The sequence below is a fragment of the Amia ocellicauda genome, chromosome 19 (assembly GCF_036373705.1).
Source record: "Amia ocellicauda isolate fAmiCal2 chromosome 19, fAmiCal2.hap1, whole genome shotgun sequence".
Classification (NCBI taxonomy): domain Eukaryota; kingdom Metazoa; phylum Chordata; class Actinopteri; order Amiiformes; family Amiidae; genus Amia; species Amia ocellicauda.
Genome location: NC_089868.1, coordinates 1,525,202 through 1,549,325, shown reverse-complemented (window position 1 = coordinate 1,549,325; position 24,124 = coordinate 1,525,202). Strand labels below are relative to the sequence as shown.

Genomic DNA, 24,124 nt, shown 5'->3' with positions numbered 1-24,124 from the left:
CATCATGCCTTGTTACCACTGTGCAGGCTGGTGGTGGTGGTGTAATGGTGTGGGGGATGTTTTCTTGGCACACTTTAGGCCCCTTAGTGCCAATTGGGCATCGTTTAAATGCCACGGCCTACCTGAGCATTGTTTCTGAGCATGTCCATCCCTTTATGACCACCATGTACCCATCCTCTGATGGCTACTTCCAGCAGGATAATGCACCATGTCACAAAGGTCGAATCATTTCAAATTGGTTTCTTGAACATGACAATGAGTTCACTGTACTAAACTGGCCCCCACAGTCACCACATCTCAACCCAATAGAGCATCTTTGGGATGTGGTGGAACGGGAGCTTCGTGCCCTGGATGTGCATCCCACAAATCTCGATCAACTGCAAGATGCTATCCTATCAATATGGGCCAACATTTCTAAAGAATGCTTTCAGCACCTTGTTGAATCAATGCCACGTAGAATTAAGGCAGTTCTGAAGGCGAAAGGGGGTAAAACACAGTATTAGTATGGTGTTCCTAATAATCCTTTAGGTGAGTGTATAAGCGGAATATATTTGTTATAAATACAGCAAATATAGTTTTATATTCACTGTATTTTCCATTTCATGGGATTCCAGAATAATTTCTGTATCAAATTTAAACTACTGAGATATCATATTAAAGATATAGGAAAGACCAAACATATGTGCAGTGTCCGGTTTTCTTTGTTTTCTTTCTTTCTGTAATTTCTGCTTTAAGTTTAACTTGGTATTCACGTCATGCCATGTGTTCTGTGTCATGCTCACTGTCACTATCTCTTTAGCATTCTGTTTAACTTCTTCATCACGTCAATGCTTCAGTTGCCCATTCATTAACCTAATGGTCACTAGCAAAACATCACCATAGTTCCCAATATTTTTCCTTGACGTCCTGTGTTAACTGAAGTTTAAGGACCTCGTGGCGCAACGGTAGCGCGTCTGACTCCAGATCAGAAGGTTGTGTGTTCAAATCACGTCGGGGTCAGTGTTTTACTCAACATTCCCCGTAATATCACTCAATAATTCCTGCTCTGGAGAGTGTTATTAATATCCTAGAATGCATACGTTGTTAGTCTAAGTAACATGCATCTACACCCGAGAGGATGCATAAAAGTCAGTCTGGTCTCCTGCACGTTGAAATTATATTTGATTTTAAGAATCCGTATCGTTTGTTATATTTTAATCTGCCTTGTTATAGGCTATTAACAGTGGACTGTCACAATCCGTGTTTTATTCACCTGCTGTATAGCTCCCTTTTATGTATTTCTTGTGCTTTCGATTACCGCCTACCCTATACTGTCTCACTTTCTGATCCCTGGTCGACACAATTCATACACTAATAAAAACGTATAGAAATACTTTAGATAACATCAACACTACTAGGTAATAATAGTAGATGGGATTCAATGTTCATTTCTCGGTTCATGTTTGAGCGATTCCGAGGCCTCGCTAAGGTGCCTTTTAGTGATGCGCTAAGGTCGCTGCACTGTGGCGCGGCACACCGACCCCCCAGGATGTTGCCATATTATTAGGAATATTATTAGGGTTCCACTGTACAAGATCTGCTGCCGTGCTCGGCATTACCAGCAGCTTATCCAGACGGAGGCGCCGGGTGTCACAGAGAGATGCAGGTCGGTGCTGCTAGTGGAGCGAGTCACTCATACTTTGACAATCACTCTTTGGGTGCATCGGGGTGTGTATATTGAAGTCACTAGACTTTCATTGACGTACACGGAGTAGCCTACACAGCATCAGCTGAGTTTGCGCCTGTAGAAAAGCCTGGCTGAATTTCTGCCAGCCCCAGCTCCTCTAGTCCAATAGTGCTATTAGTCAGCAACACTAGATGGCAGTCACACACAAGGTGCTTGAACTTGAGACTGAGAAAGTTTCCAGCTGTTGGAGCGCACCGCTTTCTACGTGGCACTAGTGTAAAGATGTCACTAATGTAAGTTTGTTCGAGATATGATTCTCTCTTAGAGTGCGAGAGGTCCTGGTTTAAAATGCCTTTCTTTTACGGTTTTCTTAATTTCTCATTGTATAAAACACATTATTATTATTTTTATTTCTTGGCAGACGCCCTTATGCAGGGCGACTTGCAACATAAGTGCAAGAATACAGTTAAATACAAGGCATCAAACATTACAAATTCAAATTTACATTAAACAAAGCAATTCAAGATAATACATTTTACAACTTCCAATGTATACAGTTAAGTACAGTAAGTGCAGTCATACATTGTGAAAAGTAAAGCTAAGTGCCGTCAAGATGTACGACAATTGTCGAAATCATGTATTTGGCCAGTGAATAAGATCTCTTCTCCTCTCATCAGCATTTTATTATGGTATTACCCCTTTTCTGTAAAGATTAGTTTATAATACACATGCATATACTACATATACTATTATCATTTAAAATATTGTAGACAGACGCCATCCGACTGTCTATCCGTCTATTTTTAAATCCATCTAGTTTTGTCCATTTGTCCAAAATGTGGCTAGAGACAGTGGCTTGCTTTCTACCTAGTTCCCCCAGTAAAAGCCATTAACCACTGAAGAAACTCAATTCATTTCTGACAGTCATTTAAGGTAAGGTACATCCTTGCCATTCTTAACAATGACTGTGATGTCATCTACGTAAGCCACCGCTTTGAAAAGTTTCATTAATACACCAGGAACAATCAGCCCAAATAGTCTGTAGGTTATGTAAATGCATCACTACCAGCAGGTGACACACACACACACACACACACACACTTTTCTCTCGAGTTTGTTTTTCCATTCCAATGGGTGTCCAAGTTACTCCAACAGTCCAAGTTACACTGTCAATCAAATACATCATTGTCCGTGTTCCACCTCGGGGGGTAAATTCAATAAACTATGCGCTAAATAAAAACTGACCTTTAAATAAACAGTATTCATCTATCGAGAATCTATGTTCATGGTTTGTATAGAAGTATTTCCACATATCCATCTGGACACTCGGGCAAGCCAGCTGAGAAGTCGCTCAAGTCGCCGCAGCTAAGTATCGCCTTTTTCTCTCGCGTTTCCTAGTTTAGTTAAGAGTTACATTGATTGTTTACGTGGTTTGTTTAGCTAAGAATGATATATCTTGCACCTGTTTTGTAGTAAGAGCAGCGACTGTTTGTTAGTGAATTTAGCAAGTTACTTAGCACACTCAACACGCCCTGTCTGTAATCAGAAGCTTTACACTGTAGGCTGTGATTATTCGCATGTATCTAGTCAGATGAATGATCTGAAATGCATCAAAAGTCATGGAATGAGAGACTTTCTGGGCGTTGGTGGTATAGTGGTGAGCATAGCTGCCTTCCAAGCAGTTGACCCGGGTTCGATTCCCGGCCAACGCAACGTTTTCTTTCTAGGCTTCCGCCATCACACTTGTGATGCTTCGGGGGAGTTCGACACCATTCAAGCTATTGCGACCCTACTAAGCCTGCACTTACCGCTGTTTTCACTAACACACTTCTGGTGAACCGTTGCGCATGAACAGATGACGAATAAATGGCCTTACACTAGTATCCCACAGCACCAGCTTCGTCTGTAGAAAAACAAAGGTTCCTCTCCCTGCTGCAGGATACCCACATCACACTTGACTCGCAGACCTTTACTGCGCCCTCTTGCTTCACGTGGGCCGTGCTCCCAGAAGCGCTGTAACATACATGTGCACTTGCGTGCAAAAGTATTCGGTATTACATTTATTTGACGTGTTCATTGCTTGAATATACTTTAAAAGCTAATACACTCCTCTCCATGCTCACCAACAACAATGTTGGCGACGATGACGGCTAAAGTAAGGAGAAATAGAAATGCCACTTCCATTCACTCCAATTACTATTGTTGTTATTATTACAAGGGAAAACTATGACCCTTGGTCATCAGTGTCTTGGGCGGACAGTTATGTCATTTAACAACATCCAAGATACCCGAGCCATCGGTCAGTCAGCACCGCTAGATGGCGGCAGTCAGACACTCATGCAATGTTTAAAAAGAAAGTGTTCAAATAGAGGAGCGCACAACTCTCTACGTGGCACCGATGTTAACTAGTTTTCACAGAAACCTGTGCTATGTGGCTCGTTGGTCTAGGGGTATGATTCAAAGGGTTCAAATCCCGGACGAGCCCTTTGTTTTAGTCTTCTCTCATTCATTTTCATTTTCTCAGCAAAGCACCCTTGACAGGGTACTTTTGCCAACATGAAAAACATTTCCTTCATGTATCATGACTTCATTATGGTAATATCTCATTTCGTATGTTTCCAAATAGGCCTCTTAACAATCATCTACAAGCCTACATATACCAGCATGATTTCATACAATGTGCACGATATGTAGTCCATGTCTGTCTCTCTGTCTGTCTAGATATATGTTTATAATTGAGTTGATGATAGTTGCATCTGTGCGCCAAACTGTGTCTGAGCAGCAGACTGTAACTTGAAATAATTGCATGAAAATGTCTGTATCTTCTTAATTTTATGCAGGTTAGTTCAGCTAGTAAGAAAGGTCACTATCTTTTTTATCTTTTTCTGTAACTAATCCATTCAGTCTTTCTACATGATGCCGTAAATCCAACATTTCCCTAATTCGCTCCCTGCGAGAAGACAATGCGGTGTGCAATGAAAGTGATAGCCTGTCACTTGGCACTTCAGTTCTGCGTACCACCAAGTCTTATTAGACTCCTTAGTTCTATACTGAAAATACTATAGTGCATAAAAAACTGAACTAATGCACATCACAGAACATGTATTGCACTTTAACATACACTGTACTTGTTGAAGAAATTGATGTAATAATCAATACAAATGTAAATAGTGCACTATGCATATTGAAATCAGAGCAATAACTAATAAACTGTTTAGGTAAAATAACATCCACACCAAAAATACTCAATACTGAAAATACTATAGTGCATAAAAAACTGAATTTAAATAATACAATACTATGAAAAATCATTAGCTGACAACTGGCAAACTACTACAGTACTTAACTACTAGCTGATCATTATAATCATTTGGATGGAAAATGGCAGTAGGCTAGCTAGCAAAGTGAGCTGGATTATTACTTTATAATGATATATAATTTATAAAGACATGTAAATTCCTCACAAAGTTATGACTTAAAGTCCCAATGCTTGGAATTTAGAAAACACAGAATATCACTAAAGTTCCCCTGACATTATGTTTATGAACTCCACCTCAATATACATTATATCCATCATATTTACATTACATTTAGCATACATATCCCTGACGCGTGTATTGACCTCACTGGAGACAATATGCTCGAGTCACAGATTAAATGCCCCTCTCCCTCTCGGGTTTACATGGTCTTAGTTTATTGCACTAGAGACGAGTTGTTTACCCGCAGCACTGCACAGGGCAAAGGACTGTCTTGTGCATTGCGCCTTGTTTAATACTTTGTTTTAATGATCTTACCGAGTGGTTTTTTACGTCACTGGTGGGGCTACAAAGCCATGAATCGAAGTGTTTTATCAAGTTAGGATTAAAACACGATGTACAGTACTGAACAGTGTACAACAGACCCACAACAATTTAGAGAGCATAATGATAAAGGAAACCACTGATCCGCATTAACCATGAAACGTCCATCAGCAATGTACTTTACCTTGAAACCCACAATAAATGGACCAGACCGTTACCTTGCACTTTTAAAATGCGTCCATTTCGGGAATGTTACATGGATACCATCATCTCAGACATTAGATTTTGCATGTAAACTGTGGGCTTAGATCGTGGAAAATTGTGCATGTTTTCAAAATTTCTACGCCATTTACTGGTGTTCTTGGGATGCTCCTTCTGTGTGACCGTATACCTCGAGTAAACGTTTACTCGGTCTGCTTGAGCAAGTGGGTTGAAATGACGTGTGTAAGCCGAAAGCCAGTAATGTATTTTGATACCAGACATTACAGCTTTCATGACCAGGGGCGCAGCGAGGATTTCAGGGCCCCATGAAAGTAAAAAAGGTAGCTACCGAAGTGTGACCCATCGGGAGGATAGCTAAACCCGGGGGTTATGCCTGTGAGGAGAGGTTGAGGGGTGGATGAGGAACCTCGCCACTTGATAGGTCCGGTCGTTGAGGTAGGAGGAGAAACAAGTGAGAGCAGTCCCAGAGATTCCAAGGTCAGCGAGGCAGGAGAGGAGGATGGAGTGATCGACGGTGTCAAATGTTGCGGAGAGACCAAGGAGGATGAGGATTGAGGAGAGGGAGGCTGCCCGAGCACAGTTGAGGGAGTCAGTGACTGCCAGGAGAGCAGTCTCAGTGGTGTGAGCGGTGTTTGGAAGGCGGATTGCAGAGGATCAAGAAGTGAGAGATGGGAAAGGAATGCAGAGAGCTGACAGTGGAAAGTGAATAAATAAAACAAAACAAGAAGCAATAAAAAACACACAAAACAAATACCAAAATAGGCTAACGCCCATTGCTAGTGATGCAATAAAGGGACACTGTTTGGAATGAATGAGAATTGTGCATTCTTACCGATGCCCCACAACAATCACACCTTTTGATCGATCAGGTATTTAACTCTTTCATCAACCTCCATTACCTATAACATAATTCTGAGAAATATACCTTTTCTTTCAAGTGTGCTGCAGGAAACATCCACTTATTTATAATTCGTTTTATGTCACTTGTTTGCTGCAAGAAAGGCAAGGCGAGTAAGGCTGTAGGACAATGCTACATTATGCATCTTGCACTATGGTGTCTGTAATATAGTTTTTTCGTGCAATACTTATTTATATTGTAGTCATAATTCGTTTTGTCTCTTGTTTCTTGCATACTGTTTTTATTTTGTGTGGTTTTTTATTGTTTCAAAAATAAAGAAAATCTAAGACATGGAAGCTATGCAGTTTCTGTGTGAGTGTATGAACACAATGATCGGTGGTGGAATTGGCTGCGATGCCAGGGGCACCAGCTAAAATCTTGCCTAGGGCATCAAATTGGTCAGGGCCGGCCCAGGGCGGAATGACTGATGTGCGGTCCTAATTAATCGGCTACGTAAATCATTCCTTTCCGACCGAACCTGTAACGCTCAAATAATTAATCTGTATAATTTAAATCTATAATCTCTATGAATTATTCCTCGCAGAAAAGCTACTGGGTCTGGATCACTACTGGATCTGTTAGGAACGGCGCCGTCATTGTTGGGGGACACAGTCAGCTGTCATTTAACTGGGCAGATGAAATACAGTGATTTTGTTAGCCATCTAACTTCAAGTTATCCTGACAGGGAGCAGGTTTGAGATGCTGGACATGCTGCTCTGGAAACATAGCTGGCTGAACTTTAAACTCGCTACGGAGAATGGATAATCCCGAGTTAATGCCAAGTTATCCTGAAACTTAGCCGGCTAACCTACTTATCCAAGTAGGAAGAACACACCCAGGTGCCTATATGTTGTTGGTTTCTTTACAATGCTTGTGTAACTTAATAATATATATACTTTTCCTTGTGCAGAAAACATATCGGCACAATTCGAACTTATGCAAGTTTTATTGTAGAATACTACTACTAATAATAATAATTACAATTATTATGATAATAAACACGAAACAGAGACTGATTAGCATACGTTGAGGTTATCAACAAAGCTATTAACTCTTTACCATAATGCATTTTTACTATTAAGTTGTATCTGAAGCATATCATTTTTCGTGAAACTTGATTTGATTATGTACTTACCCAGCGTTACTTTTAACTTTTCTGTATGTGCACATATTCCTGTTATCCACAAACCACTGTAGTTATTTAAAGCAACTAAACGCAATAACTTCATCGTCACTCTTGTAACTTTAAAACCCAATATTCACTGGCGCTGTTTAAACTGTGAATAACTAGGTGAGTGCATGTTTTTTTCAGATAATGGCCAATTCTACCTGTTCACCAAAAGCAAGCATGTGCAAATATGTACATTTATTATTTGGACCTTATTATATTAAACCTATTGTAAAATAAAATACAATATTAGTAAAGGCAAATACACTCACCTAAAGGATTATTAGATACACCTGTTCAATTTCTCATTAATGCAATTATCTAACCAACCAATCACATGGCAGTTGCTTCAATGCATTTAGGGGTGTGGTCCTGGTCAAGACAATCTCCTGAACTCCAAACTGAATGTCTGAATGGGAAAGAAAGGTGATTTAAGCAATTTTGAGCGTGGCATGGTTGTTGGTGCCAGACGGGCTGGTCTGAGTATTTCACAATCTGCTCAGTTACTGGGATTTTCACGCACAACCATTTCTAGGGTTTACAAAAAATGGTGTGAAAAGGGAAAAACATCCAGCATGCGGCAGTCCTGTGGGCGAAAATGCCTTGTTGATGCTAGAGGTCAGAGGAGAATGGGCCGACTGATTCAAGCTGATAGAAGAGCAACTTTGACTGAAATAACCACTCGTTACAACCGAGGTATGCAGCAAAGCATTTGTGAAGCCACAACACGTACAACCTTGAGGCGGATGGGCTTCAACAGCAGAAGTCCCCACCGGGTACCACTCATCTCCACTACAAATAGGAAAAAGAGGCTACAATTTGCACAAGCTCACCAAAATTGGACAGTTGAAGACTGGAAAAATGTTGCCTGGTCTGATGAGTCTCGATTTCTGTTGAGACCTTCAGATGGTAGAGTCAGAATTTGGCGTAAACAGAATGAGAACATGGATCCATCATGCCTTGTTACCACTGTGCAGGCTGGTGGTGGTGTAATGGTGTGGGAGATGTTTTCTTGGCACACTTTAGGCCCCTTAGTGCCAATTGGGCATCGTTTAAATGCCACGGCCTACATGAGCATGTCCATCCCTTTATGACCACCATGTACCCATCCTCTGATGGCTACTTCCAGCAGGATAATGCACCATGTCACAAAGGTCGAATCATTTCAAATTGGTTTCTTGAACATGACAATGAGTTCACTGTACTAAACTGGCCCCCACAGTCACCAGATCTCGACCCAATTGAGCATCTTTGGGATGTGGTGGAACGGGAGCTTCGTGCCCTGGATGTGCATCCCACAAATCTCGATCAACTACAAGATGCTATCCTATCAATATGGGCCAACATTTCTAAAGAATGCTGTCAGCACCTTGTTGAATCAATGCCACGTAGAATTAAGGCAGTTCTGAAGGCGAAAGGGGGTAAAACACAGTATTAGTATGGTGTTCCTAATAATCCTTTAGGTGAGTGTATAAGCGGAATATATTTGTTATAAATACAGCAAATATAGTTTTATATTCACTGTATTTTCCATTTCATGGGATTCCAGAATAATTTCTGTATCAAATTTAAACTACTGAGATATCATATTAAAGATATAGGAAAGACCAAACATATGTGCAGTGTCCGGTTTTCTTTTTTTTCTTTCTTTCTGTAATTTCTGCTTTAAGTTTAACTTGGTATTCACGTCATGCCATGTGTTCTGTGTCATGCTCACTGTCACTATCTCTTTAGCATTCTGTTTAACTTCTTCATCACGTCAATGCTTCAGTTGCCCATTCATTAACCTAATGGTCACTAGCAAAACATCACCATAGTTCAGATCAGAAGGTTGTGTGTTCAAATCACGTCGGGGTCAGTCTTTTACTCTACATTCCCTGTAATATCACTCAATAATTCCTGCTCTGGAGAGTGTTATTAATATCCTAGAATGCATACGTTGTTAGTCTAAGTAACATGCATCTACACCCGAGAGGATGCATAAAAGTCAGTCTGGTCTCCTGCACGTTGAAATTATATTTGATTTTAAGAATCCGTATCGTTTGTTATATTTTAATCTGCCTTGTTATAGGCTATTAACAGTGGACTGTCACAATCCGTGTTTTATTCACCTGCTGTATAGCTCCCTTTTATGTATTTCTTGTGCTTTCGATTACCGCCTACCCTATACTGTCTCACTTTCTGATCCCTGGTCGACACAATTCATACACTAATAAAAACGTATAGAAATACTTTTGATAACATCAACACTACTAGGTAATAATAGTAGATGGGATTCAATGTTCATTTCTCGGTTCATGTTTGAGCGATTCCGAGGCCTCGCTAAGGTGCCTTTTAGTGATGCGCTAAGGTCGCTGCACTGTGGCGCGGCACACCGACCCCCCAGGATGTTGCCATATTATTAGGAATATTATTAGGGTTCCACTGTACAAGATCTGCTGCCGTGCTCGGCATTACCAGCAGCTTATCCAGACGGAGGCGCCGGGTGTCACAGAGAGATGCAGGTCGGTGCTGCTAGTGGAGCGAGTCACTCATACTTTGACAATCACTCTTTGGGTGCATCGGGGTGTGTATATTGAAGTCACTAGACTTTCATTGACGTACACGGAGTAGCCTACACAGCATCAGCTGAGTTTGCGCCTGTAGAAAAGCCTGGCTGAATTTCTGCCAGCCCCAGCTCCTCTAGTCCAATAGTGCTATTAGTCAGCAACATTAGATGGCAGTCACACACAAGGTGCTTGAACTTGAGACTGAGAAAGTTTCCAGTTGTTGGAGCGCACCGCTTTCTACGTGGCACTAGTGTAAAGATGTCACTAATGTAAGTTTGTTCGAGATATGATTCTCTCTTAGAGTGCGAGAGGTCCTGGTTTAAAATGCCTTTCTTTTACGGTTTTCTTAATTTCTCATTGTATAAAACACATTATTATTATTTTTATGTCTTGGCAGACGCCCTTATGCAGGGCGACTTGCAACATAAGTGCAAGAATACAGTTAAGTACAAGGCATCAAACATTACAAATTCAAATTTACATTAAACAAAGCAATTCAAGATAATACATTTTACAACTTCCAATGTATACAGTTAAGTACAGTAAGTGCAGTCATACATTGTGAAAAGTAAAGCTAAGTGCCGTCAAGATGTACGACAATTGTCGAAATCATGTATTTGTCCAGTGAATAAGATCTCTTCTCCTCTCATCAGCATTTTATTATGGTATTACCCCTTTTCTGTAAAGATTAGTTTATAATACACATGCATATACTACATATACTATTATCATTTAAAATATTGTAGACAGACGCCATCCGACTGTCTATCCGTCTATTTTTAAATCCATCTAGTTTTGTCCATTTGTCCAAAATGTGGCTAGAGACAGTGGCTTGCTTTCTACCTAGTTCCCCCAGTAAAAGCCATTAACCACTGAAGAAACTCAATTCATTTCTGACAGTCATTTAAGGTAAGGTACATCCTTGCCATTCTTAACAATGACTGTGATGTCATCTACGTAAGCCACCGCTTTGAAAAGTTTCATTAATACACCAGGAACAATCAGCCCAAATAGTCTGTAGGTTATGTAAATGCATCACTACCAGCAGGTGACACACACACACACACACACACACTTTTTTCTCGAGTTTGTTTTTCCATTCCAATGGGTGTCCAAGTTACTCCAACAGTCCAAGTTACACTGTCAATCAAATACATCATTGTCCGTGTTCCACCTCGGGGGGTAAATTCAATAAACTATGCGCTAAATAAAAACTGACCTTTAAATAAACAGTATTCATCTATCGAGAATCTATGTTCATGGTTTGTATAGAAGTATTTCCACATATGCATCTGGACACTCGGGCAAGCCAGCTGAGAAGTCGCTCAAGTCGCCGCAGCTAAGTATCGCCTTTTTCTCTCGCGTTTCCTAGTTTAGTTAAGAGTTACATTGATTGTTTACGTGGTTTGTTTAGCTAAGAATGATATATCTTGCACCTGTTTTGTAGTAAGAGCAGCGACTGTTTGTTAGTGAATTTAGCAAGTTACTTAGCACACTCAACACGCCCTGTCTGTAATCAGAAGCTTTACACTGTAGGCTGTGATTATTCGCATGTATCTAGTCAGATGAATGATCTGAAATGCATCAAAAGTCATGGAATGAGAGACTTTCTGGGCGTTGGTGGTATAGTGGTGAGCATAGCTGCCTTCCAAGCAGTTGACCCGGGTTCGATTCCCGGCCAACGCAACGTTTTCTTTCTAGGCTTCCGCCATCACACTTGTGATGCTTCGGGGGAGTTCGACACCATTCAAGCTATTGCGACCCTACTAAGCCTGCACTTACCGCTGTTTTCACTAACACACTTCTGGTGAACCGTTGCGCATGAACAGATGACGAATAAATGGCCTTACACTAGTATCCCACAGCACCAGCTTCGTCTGTAGAAAAACAAAGGTTCCTCTGCCTGCTGCAGGATACCCACATCACACTTGACTCGCAGACCTTTACTGCGCCCTCTTGCTTCACGTGGGCCGTGCTCCCAGAAGCGCTGTAACATACATGTGCACTTGCGTGCAAAAGTATTCGGTATTACATTTATTTGACGTGTTCATTGCTTGAATATACTTTAAAAGCTAATACACTCCTCTCCATGCTCACCAACAACAATGTTGGCGACGATGACGGCTAAAGTAAGGAGAAATAGAAATGCCACTTCCATTCACTCCAATTACTATTGTTGTTATTATTACAAGGGAAAACTATGACCCTTGGTCATCAGTGTCTTGGGCGGACAGTTATGTCATTTAACAACATCCAAGATACCCGAGCCATCGGTCAGTCAGCACCGCTAGATGGCGGCAGTCAGACACTCATGCAATGTTTGAAGGAGAAAGTGTTCAAATAGAGGAGCGCACAACTCTCTACGTGGCACCGATGTTAACTAGTTTTCACAGAAACCTGTGCTATGTGGCTCGTTGGTCTAGGGGTATGATTCAAAGGGTTCAAATCCCGGACGAGCCCTTTGTTTTAGTCTTCTCTCATTCATTTTCATTTTCTCAGCAAAGCACCCTTGACAGGGTACTTTTGCCAACATGAAAAACATTTCCTTCATGTATCATGACTTCATTATGGTAATATCTCATTTCGTATGTTTCCAAATAGGCCTCTTAACAATCATCTACAAGCCTACATATACCAGCATGATTTCATACAATGTGCACGATATGTAGTCCATGTCTGTCTCTCTGTCTGTCTAGATATATGTTTATAATTGAGTTGATGATAGTTGCATCTGTGCGCCAAACTGTGTCTGAGCAGCAGACTGTAACTTGAAATAATTGCATGAAAATGTCTGTATCTTCTTAATTTTATGCAGGTTAGTTCAGCTAGTAAGAAAGGTCACTATCTTTTTTATCTTTTTCTGTAACTAATCCATTCAGTCTTTCTACATGATGCCGTAAATCCAACATTTCCCCAATTCGCTCCCTGCGAGAAGACAATGCGGTGTGCAATGAAAGTGATAGCCTGTCACTTGGCACTTCAGTTCTGCGTACCACCAAGTCTTATTAGACTCCTTAGTTCTATACTGAAAATACTATAGTGCATAAAAAACTGAACTAATGCACATCACAGAACATGTATTGCACTTTAACATACACTGTACTTGTTGAAGAAATTGATGTAATAATCAATACAAATGTAAATAGTGCACTATGCATATTGAAATCAGAGCAATAACTAATAAACTGTTTAGGTAAAATAACATCCACACCAAAAATACTCAATACTGAAAATACTATAGTGCATAAAAAACTGAATTTAAATAATACAATACTATGAAAAATCATTAGCTGACAACTGGCAAACTACTACAGTACTTAACTACTAGCTGATCATTATAATCATTTGGATGGAAAATGGCAGTAGGCTAGCTAGCAAAGTGAGCTGGATTATTACTTTATAATGATATATAATTTATAAAGACATGTAAATTCCTCACAAAGTTATGACTTAAAGTCCCAATGCTTGGAATTTAGAAAACACAGAATATCACTAAAGTTCCCCTGACATTATGTTTATGAACTCCACCTCAATATACATTATATCCATCATATTTACATTACATTTAGCATACATATCCCTGACGCGTGTATTGACCTCACTGGAGACAATATGCTCGAGTCACAGATTAAATGCCCCTCTCCCTCTCGGGTTTACATGGTCTTAGTTTATTGCACTAGAGACGAGTTGTTTACCCGCAGCCCTGCACAGGGCAAAGGACTGTCTTGTGCATTGCGCCTTGTTTAATACTTTGTTTTAATGATCTTACCGAGTGGTTTTTTACGTCACTGGTGGGGCTACAAAGCCATGAATCGAAGTGTTTTATCAAGTTAGGATTAAAACACGATGTACAGTACTGAACAGTGTACAACAGACCCACAACAATTTAGAGAGCATAATGATAAAGGAAACCACTGATCCGCATTAACCATGAAACGTCCATCAGCAATGTACTTTACCTTGAAACCCACAATAAATGGACCAGACCGTTACCTTGCACTTTTAAAATGCGTCCATTTCGGGAATGTTACATGGATACCATCATCTCAGACATTAGATTTTGCACGTAAACTGTGGGCTTAGATCGTGGAAAATTGTGCATGTTTTCAAAATTTCTACGCCATTTACTGGTGTTCTTGGGATGCTCCTTCTGTGTGACCGTATACCTCGAGTAAACGTTTACTCGGTCTGCTTGAGCAAGTGGGTTGAAATGACGTGTGTAAGCCGAAAGCCAGTAATGTATTTTGATACCAGACATTACAGCTTTCATGACCAGGGGCGCAGCGAGGATTTCAGGGCCCCATGAAAGTAAAAAAGGTAGCTACCGAAGTGTGACCCATCGGGAGGATAGCTAAACCCGGGGGTTATGCCTGTGAGGAGAGGTTGAGGGGTGGATGAGGAACCTCGCCACTTGATAGGTCCGGTCGTTGAGGTAGGAGGAGAAACAAGTGAGAGCAGTCCCAGAGATTCCAAGGTCAGCGAGGCAGGAGAGGAGGATGGAGTGATCGACGGTGTCAAATGTTGCGGAGAGACCAAGGAGGATGAGGATTGAGGAGAGGGAGGCTGCCCGAGCACAGTTGAGGGAGTCAGTGACTGCCAGGAGAGCAGTCTCAGTGGTGTGAGCGGTGTTTGGAAGGCGGATTGCAGAGGATCAAGAAGTGAGAGATGGGAAAGGAATGCAGAGAGCTGACAGTGGAAAGTGAATAAATAAAACAAAACAAGAAGCAATAAAAAACACACAAAACAAATACCAAAATAGGCTAACGCCCATTGCTAGTGATGCAATAAAGGGACACTGTTTGGAATGAATGAGAATTGTGCATTCTTACCGATGCCCCACAACAATCACACCTTTTGATCGATCAGGTATTTAACTCTTTCATCAACCTCCATTACCTATAACATAATTCTGAGAAATATACCTTTTCTTTCAAGTGTGCTGCAGGAAACATCCACTTATTTATAATTCGTTTTATGTCACTTGTTTGCTGCAAGAAAGGCAAGGCGAGTAAGGCTGTAGGACAATGCTACATTATGCATCTTGCACTATGGTGTCTGTAATATAGTTTTTTCGTGCAATACTTATTTATATTGTAGTCATAATTCGTTTTGTCTCTTGTTTCTTGCATACTGTTTTTATTTTGTGTGGTTTTTTATTGTTTCAAAAATAAAGAAAATCTAAGACATGGAAGCTATGCAGTTTCTGTGTGAGTGTATGAACACAATGATCGGTGGTGGAATTGGCTGCGATGCCAGGGGCACCAGCTAAAATCTTGCCTAGGGCATCAAATTGGTCAGGGCCGGCCCAGGGCGGAATGACTGATGTGCGGTCCTAATTAATCGGCTACGTAAATCATTCCTTTCCGACCGAACCTGTAACGCTCAAATAATTAATCTGTATAATTTAAATCTATAATCTCTATGAATTATTCCTCGCAGAAAAGCTACTGGGTCTGGATCACTACTGGATCTGTTAGGAACGGCGCCGTCATTGTTGGGGGACACAGTCAGCTGTCATTTAACTGGGCAGATGAAATACAGTGATTTTGTTAGCCATCTAACTTCAAGTTATCCTGACAGGGAGCAGGTTTGAGATGCTGGACATGCTGCTCTGGAAACATAGCTGGCTGAACTTTAAACTCGCTACGGAGAATGGATAATCCCGAGTTAATGCCAAGTTATCCTGAAACTTAGCCGGCTAACCTACTTATCCAAGTAGGAAGAACACACCCAGGTGCCTATATGTTGTTGGTTTCTTTACAATGCTTGTGTAACTTAATAATATATATACTTTTCCTTGTGCAGAAAACATATCGGCACAATTCGAACTTATGCAAGTTTTATTGTAGAATACTACTACTAATAATAATAATTACAATTATTATGATAATAAACACGAAACAGAGACTGATTAGCATACGTTGAGGTTATCAACAAAGCTATTAACTCTTTACCATAATGCATTTTTACTATTAAGTTGTATCTGAAGCATATCATCTTTCGTGAAACTTGATTTGATTATGTACTTACCCAGCGTTACTTTTAACTTTTCTGTATGTGCACATATTCCTGTTATCCACAAACCACTGTAGTTATTTAAAGCAACTAAACGCAATAACTTCATCGTCACTCTTGTAACTTTAAAACCCAATATTCACTGGCGCTGTTTAAACTGTGAATAACTAGGTGAGTGCATGTTTTTTTCAGATAATGGCCAATTCTACCTGTTCACCAAAAGCAAGCATGTGCAAATATGTACATTTATTATTTGGACCTTATTATATTAAACCTATTGTAAAATAAAATACAATATTAGTAAAGGCAAATACACTCACCTAAAGGATTATTAGATACACCTGTTCAATTTCTCATTAATGCAATTATCTAACCAACCAATCACATGGCAGTTGCTTCAATGCATTTAGGGGTGTGGTCCTGGTCAAGACAATCTCCTGAACTCCAAACTGAATGTCTGAATGGGAAAGAAAGGTGATTTAAGCAATTTTGAGCGTGGCATGGTTGTTGGTGCCAGACGGGCTGGTCTGAGTATTTCACAATCTGCTCAGTTACTGGGATTTTCACGCACAACCATTTCTAGGGTTTACAAAAAATGGTGTGAAAAGGGAAAAACATCCAGCATGCGGCAGTCCTGTGGGCGAAAATGCCTTGTTGATGCTAGAGGTCAGAGGAGAATGGGCCGACTGATTCAAGCTGATAGAAGAGCAACTTTGACTGAAATAACCACTCGTTACAACCGAGGTATGCAGCAAAGCATTTGTGAAGCCACAACACGTACAACCTTGAGGCGGATGGGCTTCAACAGCAGAAGTCCCCACCGGGTACCACTCATCTCCACTACAAATAGGAAAAAGAGGCTACAATTTGCACAAGCTCACCAAAATTGGACAGTTGAAGACTGGAAAAATGTTGCCTGGTCTGATGAGTCTCGATTTCTGTTGAGACCTTCAGATGGTAGAGTCAGAATTTGGCGTAAACAGAATGAGAACATGGATCCATCATGCCTTGTTACCACTGTGCAGGCTGGTGGTGGTGTAATGGTGTGGGAGATGTTTTCTTGGCACACTTTAGGCCCCTTAGTGCCAATTGGGCATCGTTTAAATGCCACGGCCTACATGAGCATGTCCATCCCTTTATGACCACCATGTACCCATCCTCTGATGGCTACTTCCAGCAGGATAATGCACCATGTCACAAAGGTCGAATCATTTCAAATTGGTTTCTTGAACATGACAATGAGTTCACTGTACTAAACTGGCCCCCACAGTCACCAGATCTCGACCCAATTGAGCATCTTTGGGATGTGGTGGAACGGGAGCTTCGTGCCCTGGATGTGCATCCCACAAATCTCGATCAACTACAAGATGCTATCCTATCAATATGGGCCAACATTTCTAAAGAATGCTGTCAGCACCTTGTTGAATCAATGCCACGTAGAATTAAGGCAGTTCTGAAGGCGAAAGGGGGTAAAACACAGTATTAGTATGGTGTTCCTAATAATCCTTTAGGTGAGTGTATAAGCGGAATATATTTGTTATAAATACAGCAAATATAGTTTTATATTCACTGTATTTTCCATTTCATGGGATTCCAGAATAATTTCTGTATCAAATTTAAACTACTGAGATATCATATTAAAGATATAGGAAAGACCAAACATATGTGCAGTGTCCGGTTTTCTTTTTTTTCTTTCTTTCTGTAATTTCTGCTTTAAGTTTAACTTGGTATTCACGTCATGCCATGTGTTCTGTGTCATGCTCACTGTCACTATCTCTTTAGCATTCTGTTTAACTTCTTCATCACGTCAATGCTTCAGTTGCCCATTCATTAACCTAATGGTCACTAGCAAAACATCACCATAGTTCCCAATATTTTTCCTTGACGTCCTGTGTTAACTGAAGTTTAAGGACCTCGTGGCGCAACGGTAGCGCGTCTGACTCCAGATCAGAAGGTTGTGTGTTCAAATCACGTCGGGGTCAGTCTTTTACTCTACATTCCCTGTAATATCACTCAATAATTCCTGCTCTGGAGAGTGTTATTAATATCCTAGAATGCATACGTTGTTAGTCTAAGTAACATGCATCTACACCCGAGAGGATGCATAAAAGTCAGTCTGGTCTCCTGCACGTTGAAATTATATTTGATTTTAAGAATCCGTATCGTTTGTTATATTTTAATCTGCCTTGTTATAGGCTATTAACAGTGGACTGTCACAATCCGTGTTTTATTCACCTGCTGTATAGCTCCCTTTTATGTATTTCTTGTGCTTTCGATTACCGCCTACCCTATACTGTCTCACTTTCTGATCCCTGGTCGACACAATTCATACACTAATAAAAACGTATAGAAATACTTTTGATAACATCAACACTACTAGGTAATAATAGTAGATGGGATTCAATGTTCATTTCTCGGTTCATGTTTGAGCGATTCCGAGGCCTCCCTAAGGTGCCTTTTAGTGATGCGCTAAGGTCGCTGCACTGTGGCGCGGCACACCGACCCCCCAGGATGTTGCCATATTATTAGGAATATTATTAGGGTTCCACTGTACAAGATCTGCTGCCGTGCTCGGCATTACCAGCAGCTTATCCAGACGGAGGCGCCGGGTGTCACAGAGAGATGCAGGTCGGTGCTGCTAGTGGAGCGAGTCACTCATACTTTGACAATCACTCTTTGGGTGCATCGGGGTGTGTATATTGAAGTCACTAGACTTTCATTGACGTACACGGAGTAGCCTACACAGCATCAGCTGAGTTTGCGCCTGTAGAAAAGCCTGGCTGAATTTCTGCCAGCCCCAGCTCCTCTAGTCCAATAGTGCTATTAGTCAGCAACATTAGATGGCAGTCACACACAAGGTGCTTGAACTTGAGACTGAGAAAGTTTCCAGTTGTTGGAGCTTTCTACGTGGCACTAGTGTAAAGATGTCACTAATGTAAGTTTGTTCGAGATATGATTCTCTCTTAGAGTGCGAGAGGTCCTGGTTTAAAATGCCTTTCTTTTACGGTTTTCTTAATTTCTCATTGTATAAAACACATTATTATTATTTTTATTTCTTGGCAGACGCCCTTATGCAGGGCGACTTGCAACATAAGTGCAAGAATACAGTTAAGTACAAGGCATCAAACATTACAAATTCAAATTTACATTAAACAAAGCAATTCAAGATAATACATTTTACAACTTCCAATGTATACAGTTAAGTACAGTAAGTGCAGTCATACATTGTGAAAAGTAAAGCTAAGTGCCGTCAAGATGTACGACAATTGTCGAAATCATGTATTTGTCCAGTGAATAAGATCTCTTCTCCTCTCATCAGCATTTTATTATGGTATTACCCCTTTTCTGTAAAGATTAGTTTATAATACACATGCATATACTACATATACTATTATCATTTAAAATATTGTAGACAGACGCCATCCGACTGTCTATCCGTCTATTTTTAAATCCATCTAGTTTTGTCCATTTGTCCAAAATGTGGCTAGAGACAGTGGCTTGCTTTCTACCTAGTTCCCCCAGTAAAAGCCATTAACCACTGAAGAAACTCAATTCATTTCTGACAGTCATTTAAGGTAAGGTACATCCTTGCCATTCTTAACAATGACTGTGATGTCATCTACGTAAGCCACCGCTTTGAAAAGTTTCATTAATACACCAGGAACAATCAGCCCAAATAGTCTGTAGGTTATGTAAATGCATCACTACCAGCAGGTGACACACACACACACACACACACACTTTTTTCTCGAGTTTGTTTTTCCATTCCAATGGGTGTCCAAGTTACTCCAACCGTCCAAGTTACACTGTCAATCAAATACATCATTGTCCGTGTTCCACCTCGGGGGGTAAATTCAATAAACTATGCGCTAAATAAAAACTGACCTTTAAATAAACAGTATTCATCTATCGAGAATCTATGTTCATGGTTTGTATAGAAGTATTTCCACATATGCATCTGGACACTCGGGCAAGCCAGCTGAGAAGTCGCTCAAGTCGCCGCAGCTAAGTATCGCCTTTTTCTCTCGCGTTTCCTAGTTTAGTTAAGAGTTACATTGATTGTTTACGTGGTTTGTTTAGCTAAGAATGATATATCTTGCACCTGTTTTGTAGTAAGAGCAGCGACTGTTTGTTAGTGAATTTAGCAAGTTACTTAGCACACTCAACACGCCCTGTCTGTAATCAGAAGCTTTACACTGTAGGCTGTGATTATTCGCATGTATCTAGTCAGATGAATGATCTGAAATGCATCAAAAGTCATGGAATGAGAGACTTTCTGGGCGTTGGTGGTATAGTGGTGAGCATAGCTGCCTTCCAAGCAGTTGACCCGGGTTCGATTCCCGGCCAACGCAACGTTTTCTTTCTAGGCTTCCGCCATCACACTTGTGATGCTTCGGGGGAGTTCGACACCATTCAAGCTATTGCGACCCTACTAAGCCTGCACTTACCGCTGTTTTCACTAACACACTTCTGGTGAACCGTTGCGCATGAACAGATGACGAATAAATGGCCTTACACTAGTATCCCACAGCACCAGCTTCGTCTGTAGAAAAACAAAGGTTCCTCTCCCTGCTGCAGGATACCCACATCACACTTGACTCGCAGACCTTTACTGCGCCCTCTTGCTTCACGTGGGCCGTGCTCCCAGAAGCGCTGTAACATACATGTGCACTTGCGTGCAAAAGTATTCGGTATTACATTTATTTGACGTGTTCATTGCTTGAATATACTTTAAAAGCTAATACACTCCTCTCCATGCTCACCAACAACAATGTTGGCGACGATGACGGCTAAAGTAAGGAGAAATAGAAATGCCACTTCCATTCACTCCAATTACTATTGTTGTTATTATTACAAGGGAAAACTATGACCCTTGGTCATCAGTGTCTTGGGCGGACAGTTATGTCATTTAACAACATCCAAGATACCCGAGCCATCGGTCAGTCAGCACCGCTAGATGGCGGCAGTCAGACACTCATGCAATGTTTAAAAAGAAAGTGTTCAAATAGAGGAGCGCACAACTCTCTACGTGGCACCGATGTTAACTAGTTTTCACAGAAACCTGTGCTATGTGGCTCGTTGGTCTAGGGGTATGATTCAAAGGGTTCAAATCCCGGACGAGCCCTTTGTTTTAGTCTTCTCTCATTCATTTTCATTTTCTCAGCAAAGCACCCTTGACAGGGTACTTTTGCCAACATGAAAAACATTTCCTTCATGTATCATGACTTCATTATGGTAATATCTCATTTCGTATGTTTCCAAATAGGCCTCTTAACAATCATCTACAAGCCTACATATACCAGCATGATTTCATACAATGTGCACGATATGTAGTCCATGTCTGTCTCTCTGTCTGTCTAGATATATGTTTATAATTGAGTTGATGATAGTTGCATCTGTGCGCCAAACTGTGTCTGAGCAGCAGACTGTAACTTGAAATAATTGCATGAAAATGTCTGTATCTTCTTAATTTTATGCAGGTTAGTTCAGCTAGTAAGAAAGGTCACTATCTTTTTTATCTTTTTCTGTAACTAATCCATTCAGTCTTTCTACATGATGCCGTAAATCCAACATTTCCCCAATTCGCTCCCTGCGAGAAGACAATGCGGTGTGCAATGAAAGTGATAGCCTGTCACTTGGCACTTCAGTTCTGCGTACCACCAAGTCTTATTAGACTCCTTAGTTCTATACTGAAAATACTATAGTGCATAAAAAACTGAACTAATGCACATCACAGAACATGTATTGCACTTTAACATACACTGTACTTGTTGAAGAAATTGATGTAATAATCAATACAAATGTAAATAGTGCACTATGCATATTGAAATCAGAGCAATAACTAATAAACTGTTTAGGTAAAATAACATCCACACCAAAAATACTCAATACTGAAAATACTATAGTGCATAAAAAACTGAATTTAAATAATACAATACTATGAAAAATCATTAGCTGACAACTGGCAAACTACTACAGTACTTAACTACTAGCTGATCATTATAATCATTTGGATGGAAAATGGCAGTAGGCTAGCTAGCAAAGTGAGCTCCAGCTTCGTCTGTAGAAAAACAAAGGTTCCTCTCCCTGCTGCAGGATGTGCAATGAAAGTAATAGCCTGTCACTTGGCACTTCAGTTCTGCGTACCACCAAGTCTTATTAGACTCCTTAGTTCTAACTGCAAGTTCCCTGCCATGTCCATGAAAGGGGATTGAGTCCGTATTGAACCATTATCTAAAACACAAAACTATGAGAAAGCTTTCGTGATCTATTGGTGCGCATCGCTGCCTTCCGAGTAGTGGCCAGTACTACTACTACTAAAGGTAATTATATTAAGGAACGAATGAACGAAAGAGAGAGTATCATTACTCAGTACACTTAGAGGCTATGTGTGTACTAGTAACTTGTTACTTGATTTAAGTCACGAAAAGTCCCATCCAACGTCAGTCCCATCCTATGTAATGTGTGATGTCCAGAGCCGGCCCTAGCCATTTGGGGGCCATATGCGAGATTTGATAGTAGCCCCAGAACCATCCCCCCTCTCGATGAAAAACATTTTAGTGGTGCCCATGTTTATGGCGTATAGAGAATGTTTAGTTAAAACTAAAATAAACACAAACAATTAAATAATGCACATCACAGAACATGTATTGCACTTTAACATTCACTGTACTTGTTGAAGAAATTGATGTAATAATCAATACAAATGTAAATAGTGCACTATGCATATTGAAATCAGAGCAATAACTAATAAACTGTTTAGGTAAAATAACATCCACACCAAAAATACTCAATACTGAAAATACTATAGTGCACAAGAAACTGAATTTAAATAATACAATACTATGAAAAATCATTAGCTGACAACTGGCAAACTACTGCAGTACTTAACTACTAGCTGATCATTATCATCATTTGGATGGCAACTGGCAGTAGGCTAGCTAGCAAAGTGAGCTGGATTATTACTTTATAATGATATATAATTTATAAAGACATGTAAATTCCTCACAAAGTTATGACTTAAAGTCCCACTGCTTGGAATTTAGAAAACACAGAACATCACTAAAGTTCCCCTGACATTATCTTTATAAACTCCACCACAATATACATTATATCCATCATATTTACATTACATTTAGCATACATATCCCTGACGCATGTATTGACCTCACTGGAGACAATATGCTCGAGTCACAGATTAAATGCCCCTCTCCCTCTCGGGTTTACATGGTCTTAGTTTATTGCACTAGAGACGAGTTGTTTACCCGCAGCACTGCACAGGGCAAAGGACTGTCTTGTGCATTGCGCCTTGTTTAATACTTTGTTTTAATGATCTTACCGAGTGTTTTTTTACATCACTGGTGGGGCTACAAAGCCATGAATCGAAGTGTTTTATCAAGTTAGGATTAAAACACGATGTACAGTACTGAACAGTGTACAACAGACCCACAACAATTTAGAGAGCATAATGATAAAGGAAACCACTGATCCGCATTATCCATGAAACGTCCATCAGCAATGTACTTTACCTTGAAACCCACAATAAATGGACCAGACCGTTACCTTGCACTTTTAAAATGCGTCCATTTCGGGAATGTTACATGGATACCATCATCTCAGACATTAGATTTTGCATGTAAACTGTGGGCTTAGATCGTGGAAAATTGTGCATGTTTTCAAAATTTCTACGCCATTTACTGGTGTTCTTGGGATGCTCCTTCTGTGTGACCGTATACCTCGAGTAAACGTTTACTCGGTCTGCTTGAGCAAGTGGGTTGAAATGACGTGTGTAAGCCGAAAGCCAGT

General features: G+C 40.4%; 5 non-coding genes across 5 annotated transcripts; all 5 read left to right on the top strand.

Annotated features, from left to right (window-relative positions):
• Nucleotides 1-927: 927 nt before the first annotated feature.
• Nucleotides 928-999, top strand: trnaw-cca (transfer RNA tryptophan (anticodon CCA)). Its single transcript has one exon. It is a non-coding gene; the product is annotated as a tRNA-Trp (tRNA).
• Nucleotides 1,000-3,306: 2,307 nt separating this feature from the next.
• Nucleotides 3,307-3,378, top strand: trnag-ucc (transfer RNA glycine (anticodon UCC)). The gene has a single exon. It is a non-coding gene; the product is annotated as a tRNA-Gly (tRNA).
• Nucleotides 3,379-11,917: 8,539 nt separating this feature from the next.
• trnag-ucc (transfer RNA glycine (anticodon UCC)) lies at nt 11,918-11,989 on the top strand. The gene has a single exon. It is a non-coding gene; the product is annotated as a tRNA-Gly (tRNA).
• Nucleotides 11,990-18,228: 6,239 nt separating this feature from the next.
• trnaw-cca (transfer RNA tryptophan (anticodon CCA)) lies at nt 18,229-18,300 on the top strand. The gene has a single exon. It is a non-coding gene; the product is annotated as a tRNA-Trp (tRNA).
• A 2,298-nt stretch (nt 18,301-20,598) lies between these two features.
• trnag-ucc (transfer RNA glycine (anticodon UCC)) lies at nt 20,599-20,670 on the top strand. Its single transcript has one exon. It is a non-coding gene; the product is annotated as a tRNA-Gly (tRNA).
• The last annotated feature ends 3,454 nt before the right edge of the window (nt 20,671-24,124 follow it).